This window comes from Tasmannia lanceolata, unplaced genomic scaffold (genome assembly GCF_043159265.1).
Source record: "Tasmannia lanceolata isolate RefF3 unplaced genomic scaffold, GAP_Taslan_0.1 ptg000013l, whole genome shotgun sequence".
NCBI classification, from domain to species: Eukaryota; Viridiplantae; Streptophyta; class Magnoliopsida; order Canellales; family Winteraceae; genus Tasmannia; species Tasmannia lanceolata.
Window position 1 is genome coordinate 33,921,033 of NW_027518690.1, and position 10,371 is coordinate 33,931,403.

Below are 10,371 nucleotides of genomic sequence, written 5' to 3' on the forward strand. Positions count from 1 at the left end.
TTTCCTTCTTTTTTTTTTTGTATATGATGGAATGGGTTTGGGCTATTTTTGTTTTTGTTTTTGTTTTTTTTTTCTAAAAAGAAAATTCACTTTTCTTTTAGAAACAAAAGATAGTGTGTCATTACTAAAAATAAACATTAATGATATTATTAATAATAAATAAAAAGGATTTACTTCTCGGATTCGGATGTTAAATGGATCGGATATACCATTTACCAGATTCGCATCCGCTAAGAGCCGAATATCTCATAAACGAATTCGGATAATATCCGCTTGAAACGGATTCGGATAATATTCGCTTTAAACGGATTCGGATGCGGACGATAATCGAATTTCCAAATATCCATTGACACCCTTAGAAGAGACTCTTCTTGCTAACTTACGCCGGGGGCACCTTTCTCACATGATCGGAATCTCAGGAATGCTCAAGTAGGGGGCCGACTACAATGTTTGGTTAATGGTGGGGTATCTTTATTTTAAAAATAAGGGTTATCCTTCCTTGTTGAAGAGCAACTGCAACGGGTTAGGGTTAGGGTTTGGCATTTCCTCCCATGTGATTACGGTTAGGGTTTGTCATTTTCTACTACAAGTTTGTATGGTTTAGCATTACAACATAGCATTTCTTCATTTCATTCTCTGAAAAATGAAGTATTTATGTGTCTATGACGTGTCTGTGGTTATTTAGGAGAAAACTTTGCCATTTCTTCCAATGTGATGTTTCTTGCTTACTTGTCTGTGATTAATTTAGCATTTCTTACGTAAACCCTAATATTATTTCTTACCTAAACCCTAATGTTTCTTCTTTACTTGCCTGTGATTATTTAGGGGTTTTGTTGTATTTTATCGATTCTGTTCAAATGTGTATTGGATTGATTCTTTTGAACAGAAACCCTAATTGCATTATGCATCTTGGTTCAATTTTTTGTCAGAAACCCTTATAAGTGCATTATGACAATTAGGGTTTGCCTAATTTGGGAAAAAGATGACAGTTGGTCTTTTTTTTTCATAGGTAGATGGCATCAACTGGTTCCTCTTCAACTGGACAACATTCACAGGGTTCCGCCTTTACACCATGCTACTGTGGACAACGAGTGGCAATGAGGACATCATGGACGAGAAATAACTTCGGGAGAAGGTTCTTGGGTTGTTCTGGGTATGAGGTGAGAAATCTTTTGGTAATGGTCATGTTTTGGCTATGAATTATGGGTAACCCTAAATGACCTTATCTGATTTCAGATAGGTGCTTCGTGTGGTATCTTCGAATGGGTCGATCCACCAATATGTCTTCGAGGAAGTGCTATCGTACCAAAGGTTATGGAGAGGTTCTCGAAATTGCTGACGGAGCTTGGAAAGTTGGAGGCCGAAGTCGCCAAGTATCGTGGTAGGGAAAAGGTTTTCCAGACCTTAATTGTCATTTCATGGGGTGGTACTCTTCTCTGTGTTGTTTTCATACTGGTTGTAGTTTATTGGAATGGGACTGTCAGTGGGAAGAACATGTGGTAGCCATGGATCTGTCTGTATGGAAGTGCTGTTTTGAAATATTTGTAATCTAACTCTATGTAAGAAATGTTTTGAAGAAATGAAAGTGGATTTTTATATGTTTCTTATCATGAAGCTTGCTTTGATTTCAGTCTTTACTTCTTAATTTGAAAATAATAAAAGGCATTCAATCAACATCAATAGGCGATGGATTTTACCCTGTCCAATGATGAACAGCCAGCAACAAGCCATTCAATTGAATAACCAGTACCAAGGTCATTCAATTAAATAAACAGTACCAAGGTAATTCAAGATGGGCTGAAAGCCATTGAAAAACCAATACCAGTTTTTAAGGCATTGAACAGCCACTACCTATTTCTTATTGGACTAGCTGAAGAGATCAAGTGCATTACAAACCAGGCACATAACAGAGTAACATGTGCATTACAAGCCAGGTGCACATTGAACAAGAGTACCTAAGTCAAGACAAGCATTATTCAACAATACCTAAGAATTGTTGCTTGAACCCAAAACATAGACATTGAACAACAGTAGTTAAGTGAAGACAAGAATTGTACACCCATAGACATTCAATACAACCCATATGAACCATATGCCATTCAATACAACCATAGAAATTGAATAGTACCCATCTAAACCATATACCATAGACATTCAATACAACCCATCCAAACTGTATGCTAACCAATACAACCCATCTAAACCCTCCGAACCCTATACCATAGCCATTCAATATAAGCAATACAACCATAGCCATTCAATACAACCCACCTGAAATACATGTCTGTCAGTTTCATTAGAACCCACATATGCCATTCCACTACAAACCAGCTCAGCCGGCAGATTCAGTACAACCCAGAAACTGTGATTTACAACCAATAAACTGTATTTAACTCCAAAATATACATGAAGACCATAAAAAATAAACATTGTTTACATAACATTGTTAACATAACAATCCATGGATAAACTTCCAAAACAAAACCATTGTTGCTTGAACCCAAAACATTGGCCCTTTACATGGTCTAAAGTAAGCATGGAGACCATCAAAATCCTCCCTCAATGCAGCTCCGAATCCATCAAAAACCACCCACATGCAACATGAAGACAACCCAAACATCAGTCCTGGAACTGAAGACTGTTGGGTCCCAAAATAAGGTCCAAAACTACTTCCTCACCTGAAGTACTTGCACCAGGTGCTCCACTAGATTTGCAAGGTGACTGCAAAGTTGCCAACAAGAAGAAGAAGTTAGGTGATATGGATTAATTCATGTATGAAGAAAAAGAACTAGGAAGATTAATTACTTGTCTGGTTGGATAAGAGAAAAAGTAGCCTTGATAGAGACCAACCCCAAATGGTTCACCTCTGTTGCCTCTTCTTCCACCTCTACTACCTCTACCACCTCTCCCTCTTCCTCCAATTCCTCCAATATCAATAGTAGGCTACATGTACCATTCAGACAAATACATGAGTAAAAGAATAACAACAATTGATTTAACAAAAACAATAACAATGAAGGAAATAGTTTGAAATGAATACTATATTACCGGGTGTGTACAATCCCTAAGTACACTGCTATCAGGTCTCTCACTTCTTCCTCCAGAAACAACATGTCCCTACAAGTACCATTCACAATTGTATTACAAGAGAAGTACTAGTATATGCTTTAACTAGGGAAATTGGTTCCAAAGGATGTGGGATTTACCTGGTCTATGTGTGGGACTCGATCCGAGAGGAAATCCCTACACTACCCACGAGGGTGGCTTGGATTTGAATTACTCTTTACTGGTTTATGAGTTTTTATTAAAGTATTTCTTTTCTGTGAACTTGGGACTACAAAGGCAATCCAAATTTGACACAAAAGATATGACCAGAGTCGCTACCTAGGTAAGGGACCTAGGACCCATAAGTGACACTGCAATGATCTGCAATCCCAAAAGTCTAGATCTGTTACCTGATTACGAGAATGGAAGGTATGATGAATACACCATATGCCCCTTTCTCGCCCGGTAATTCAATCTCCAATTTCAAAGATTAATTCACTTAAATTTCTTTTAAATTGCTCATTTAAACTCTCTTGATCTGCGAACTACGGGACATGCATCCTAAATGATCTAATTTCAATGTGGTTCATAGATGCATTTTTTATTCTCTTAATTTAGTTTGATTCAATCTATGTGAAGGTCCTCCTAAAATCTAATTTGGGAGAATCCTAGATGATTCATTAGATTTATTTAGTTAATTTACGGTTAAAAATTATCAAGAAATAAAATACAACCCTAAAACCCTACTGAAGTGTGTGTAGGGTCGACCTGAGCTTGGAATTCCATCCAAGTTGCTTATGTACCCAAGCCTCACTGGGATTAAGGTCGACGTAGTTCGGTGGCCTAAACTAAGCTACATATGCCTAACTCATCTAAGACACCGATCTAAACTGGACTCAACTGTTTCAACATATTAATTAATTCAAGTTGATTACGTTTTCTTATCCTAAGACTCCATCTAAGATGCTATATGATCCTATCTAAATGCAAGATACTCCCTAAACTAATGCAGGTGGGCCCCACATCCTGGGTTTACCTAGGCTTATCCTATGGGGAAAAATGTTGACTAAGTGAAACCTAGTCTAATGCTTGGTTACTAACTATAGCAACCAGAACTGATGAGGCTTACCACACTCCTAACTCTAGGACTTCTTAAGACCTAGGACTCAACCGCGACCTAAGTTTTCCTAAAGAGGCTCTTCAGGGTTCCTATTAGGTGGACTGTGACCAATAGTTCCAGAATCATTTTGCACGTGGGTTTGACCAACCCAATTTATTAAGTTGGTAATTTTCATCTTTGATGGGTCCATATCACCTAGAAATTAGGGCATTCTAGGGCTCTAAGGGTAAATTCACCTATGCTAAGATTTTGACCAAAACAGCAGGTTAGGAAGACTCTTACTGATTTTTAGGGATCTTTACTTCAATAACTTAAGAATTATGATGGTTCTGGAAAATGTTGATGTTATGAAAATTTTCAGGATTTTATGAATTATAGTTAATTTTTTATGATTTTTATCAATTTAGGCAATTTATCGATGTTCCAAAACAACCTAAACTAAATATATTCCAATTCAGCCCAAAACAGTATTAAATATGCTCATAACAGTAGTAAGTTACAATAGAAATTTCAGGCATTTACTCTGATTTAATATTTTTTACAGATTAATCAAAATCGGGTTGATTTGACAAGAAAATCATTAAAATAATCTAATAAGATCCAAAAATTATGAAAAATTCATGGTATGTTAAGAAAAGATCAATATATTTTAGTACCAAATTTCGGCCTCGGAAGATTTTGTTTTTATCAGAATCATAATTTTTAGTTGAAAATCAGTTATTTTCTCTATCAACTTACTCATATTAATGAATAATATGTACTAAAACATCTCATAAATCAACCAAAATTTTACGGGAACATTTCAGTAACATTCTTAACCTGTTTCAAGAGGAACATTTCAAAAATTATTAGTTTCAATATCAAAATTCATCACCATGAGTAAATCAATGTTTTGACTATAAATCCATGAAAACAACTGATTTTTTTGAATTCCAAAACATAAATCTATTAAGATATATAAGACATTGATTTTTGAAAAGTTTTAGAAATTTTAAATGTCTTTTTCTATTTTTAGTAATTAAAGCACTTTTCAAGTAATTCATAAAAATACTAAATTAATCCGAAAATTCTTGAAAATGTTTGTGTGGTCTAAAAACCTTAAAAAACTAAAGGAAATAATTTTTTAGCAATTTTGGACTTGTTTGGACATACTTTTGGATTTTTTCTATGGGAGAGGGAAGGCAGACGGATTTTCAAGAGAGCCAAAAGGGTTAGCTTGATCAATTTTTATAAAAAAAACTAGAACAAAAAGCAGGAATGACAATTTCCCATGTGAGAGTTGTCATTCTATCTCTCTTTCTAATTCTCTTTATTCACTTGGTTTTCCTTTTGTTTCCAAATTCCATACAAGAGGCTATTTTAATGACCAAGACATCCTATTTTGCATAAAAGAAGATATTTCATGATTTTTCTAGAAGCTCCACATGGGGGGAAAGAATCTTTTCGCAAGATTTTTTAATTTTGTTTATAAATCCCTCCCATATGGGGGGTGCCCAACATGTGGGGACCACATGTTTGGACGCCCAACCCATGTGGCCGAACCACTCATGTGGTTCCCACGTGGGCTTTGGTCCATGGGCGTTTTGAATTTATTTGCTTTTTGGGTTCTAGTTTTGGACTTTTATAAAAAAATCACTTCTTTCAATTGAAATTCAACTTTTGTAATAATGGGCCCACGCTATGTGACACACATGGTGGGTCCCATATACATGGCCGAACCACTCGCCCCTTAAGAAAAATCATTTTTGATTAAAATGACCTTGTTTGATCTATTCACGCCAAAAGTGACCAAAATACCTTCGAACCAGAATACCACTTAAGGGTGATGTTAAAAATGGAAAGTAAGTAATAGGAATTTTCAAAAATAGAAAGTATTGAAGTTCACTTGATATGGTGGATGACATCAAACATGATCACTTGGAACTCCCTGGAAATGCCCAAAATGCCCTTAGAACACAAAATTTTCAAGAAAGATAGAAACCCTGAGAAATTCTAAAAATAGAAGGCTTCCCAAAATACTTGAAATCATTCATGATTTCTCAGACAAACTTTCGGGATAGTCCGGGATATATTGAAAATGACCAAAATACCCTTAAGATGCAGGAAATGATAAAAATGGGGAAAACCCTAAGAAATTTTAAATATAACAGGTTTTCACACTTGATTGGAAACACAAGATATCATCATCTGGAGACTAATGGAACTCCCTGTAGACCTTCGTGATTGCGAATCAACATTGGAACACTTGAAATGAGATGAATTTTTTCCTAAAATGTAAGAATGCATAAGCTAATGCAAAGTGACTGCCTTGGGATTTGGTAGACTTATTGAACCCTTTGCCTTTTAAAGTATAGCAAAATGGGGGTGTCTACAGATGCCCCTCTTTGGCAAAGGTGACATAGTAACCATATGCTAAAGCAAAAGAGACATCATCATTTTGCGTAGCTTTAGCCAACAAAGGACTCTCTACACAAAAAGCAAACTAAATGTAGACGCATGCAACATAACCTAATGCAAGATCCTAGATGGGAACCTTAAAACTTTGAGAAATTAGCAGAGCTGAATGAAATTCTCTGTCATAGAGGCATTTGTGGACCCTGATCCGAGAGTGGCGGGGGACGAGCCCCCAAGAGTCTTTAGATCATCCACGTGAATGGAGAGCTCTACCAAGGAACTCTAAAAAATGTGCCTCTCACAGCATGAGTGGCGATGAAAGGTGAGATACCTCTCAATTCGGGGACCAGCCCGGATTCAAGACGTACCTTAAACAAAGAAGAGTCGCCATCAAAGGAAGTAGGCTATGGATCCCATACTATGCTCTGTTGCAATGGATAACCAGAGATATAAAAGAAGGTTCGTGCCTAATTACGAATTTGGAAGGTCCGAAGAGCACCTCATCCGCCCAAGTGCAAACACCTGGTCTCTTATGCCATTTATTTATTGATTTTGAAGAGTTTTGGGCAAAAGTCATGTGAAATGGGAACATATATCTCCAAGAAGACATCTACCTAATTATGCATGTCTCGGAGATGATTAATAAGCACAAAAAAAGAAAGAGAAGTGTCACCTAAGAATAACTAGGTTATGAGTGTCGTACCTAATTGGTGTCTAAGTTATGGTGTGCAAACACATGCATGCTACAACTAAAGTTATAGGGTCTGTACATGAAAGTAAGAAAACAACACAAAACACACATCACGACTTGACTCTACACTCGACTCGACACAACAAACCCTAAAACTCTAATGCAATACTTGACTCGGACGAAGATGGCCGTCCATCCTGGCTGCTCTACGTATTCTGGCCTCGGGAAGAATCAGAATCAACATAGTTCGATGACTTATTCTAAACTACGATGTCTAACCATCTAGAACCGCTATCCTAGACTTGACTGGTTTTTAAAGCTTTTTGTACGATCGCTTAAGTTCAAGTGAATTGTAATTTTTAGGACTTTCTATATGCCCTAACTAATGCAAGTTGGTTAGCCTTAAGCTAATGCAGGTGGGCCCTACATCTTATGTGTAATTAGGCTGTGCATCCTAAGAAAAACCATGGGCTGACTAAATGCTTCCTAGTCTAGCCATCGGTTCGACTAAATGTCCAACCGACCACGACTCGAGGCCTCCTAACTCTAGGGACACTCACACGACAAGACACACAATATCAACACAAACAGGATAGACTCCTGACTCTAAAACACCCCAAATATATAAGACAGACTCCTAATTCTAGAGGAAGATCTTTTTGAAAAGATTTTGAAGAATTTTTTATATTTTTTGAAGGTTTGAAATGCTTATTTTTAAAGGTTTGGCTGGACTTAGGATATAAAATCACATGACTTGATGAGAGGATGGACAGAATCCTAACTCCTATGATGATAAGACCGACTCTTGTGAAATATGCAAGAGGGGGGGGGTGAATTGATTTTAACACTAAATTATGCCTTTTGAAAATTTAAGAATTGAACTTAATTTGATTTATCTTCTTTTGATTAGATTTTTTGGTTAGTACAAATAAGTTTAAACAAAATGAAATTCCAAACCAAAAAGAAATGAAAGTGCAAGAACAAGAAAGAACACACCGATATATAGTGGTTCGGGCAAAGCCCTACTCCACTCTTCTTAAGATCGTCCTTAAGGTTTTCCACTATTGTGAGACCTTCACGATGCCCGGCTCCGAGGCGATTACACTTCCAAGGGATATTAAATAAGGATGCCCTTACACATTTACACCGACTCTCCTTCTTCGCCGAGTTCTAAGCGATGCTCCCTAGGGTAGTAAGGTAGGATGCCCTAGCCACCTTTACAAGAAATAGAAGTTGAATAGCTTGGCTTCTCTTGAAAGCTTGATGCACTTTGTAGTCCCTTGATTGCTCTTGAATAGTGGTTGCAAGTGAAAGCTCAAAATCCAAACTCAAAAGATTTGCAAGTTGCAAGGCAAGTTTGGGAAAAATAAATTCTTAAGTTCAAATGGGTTGCAAGTGTGTTTGGAGGCTTAAGGAAGTTTTTCAAATGTTTAAGAGAGGAAAATAATCCTCTTGATTGAGTATATATAGCTTCTCCTCAAAATATGACCGTTTAGGGGTGGTAATATCAAAAACCAAATTTTTATTCAAATCCCAACGGCTCTTTTCTAAGCTGTCGTGAGGTTCTCGGAGTTCCGAGAACCATTCTCGGAGTTCAGAGAGAAATTCTCGGAGTTCTGAGAGAACGGCCAGAAGAAGAAAAAATTCTACCGGACCATTTCTCGGAGTTCCAAGAAAATGGCCAGAAGCTACTGGACCATTTCTCGGAGTTCCGAGGGAACTCTCGGAGTTCCGAGAAGCCTAAAAATCAGCAGACTCTTTATTTTTATTGCTTGTTTGATTTTTGGGCTTTTGGAACTCAATTCCTATGATAAATTTGGAATGTTTATGAGGGTCCCAACATGTTAAGTGTTTTCGAAAACTCTTTTGAAAACCTTGCCTTGACTTATAAATCTGAAGAGAGAGGATGTACAATGATGCCTATGTAACCTTCAACTTCTCTTTAGTCTTGGTCTTCAATTGATCTTCCATCTTGTGTATGCTTGCTTGAGAGATGAGGTGAGCTCCACTTAGCTCCTTTGACTCTTGTGTGGTACATCTTCAAGCATGACCATGTAGTGTGTTGGTTTCTTCAATGATCAATCCTATCTTAAACACAACACTTCAAGGCAAATTGATTAGTATTCAAAACTATAATCAATTATGTTTAGAATCATCAAAACAAGATAGGAGAGTAGACCCTTGGGCTTACATCTTGAAAGAAAGACTCTCTGGCTAAGGACAGACTTCTATGCCAGTAGACTGACTCATATACGAAAGAATTGACTCCTAGTGCACAACCCTAAGAGGGGAGTGCCAATGAGACTAGGCTAGTCTCCTAAAAGAAGATGAGATAAAAAAGGGTGCTAGTGAGACTAGGCAAGTCTCCTAAATACAGAGATGAGCTCCAAGTATTTTCATCATTGCCCCTGCAATGATATATCCGGATATGTATCTAAAAGGCTAAGCTAGCCTCTGACTAATGAGGGGAAAATGCTCTAGCATGAGACTGAGCTAGTCTCCTAGGGGTGCAACTTTGTGAGACTTGAATAGTCTCTTTTGGGTTGACTCACCAATGAGACAAAGCATGTCTCCAAAGGGGATGACATTTCTATACGAGACATAGCTTGTCTCCTAAAAGGGTTGGGCTCTAGATGACTCTTTCATTGCCCCTTGCAATGAACAAGGGGAATCTGATGTCTATAGGGGATACACATCTAAAAGACTGGGCAAGTCTTTTAAATAAAAGAGGGGAGTGATACTTGAACTGAGCAAGTCCCCTAATGATAGGCTTGGGCTAGCGCCTTCATCGCCCTTGCAGGATAAAACTCCAAACCATTTAAATCTTACATGCTTGGACGAGACGGGGTGAATAACAATATAGACAAGACAGCACTAAACTCGCATGCAATACAATTGGAGTTCAAAAAAAAACTGCCAATATAAAGGCAAGAGATTCACTTCACATACACTGCACTATGTACTCAATCTATAGACACAAGCTCTATAACACAAGTTAAAGACTTAATGAAAGTCTAAGCAGCATATGTTTTTGCTCAAGGTCATATCCTCTCCAATCTACACAAGGATCCATTAAATGGAGACTCAAGCACCAAAAATCATAGATCATGAAGAAATTAAG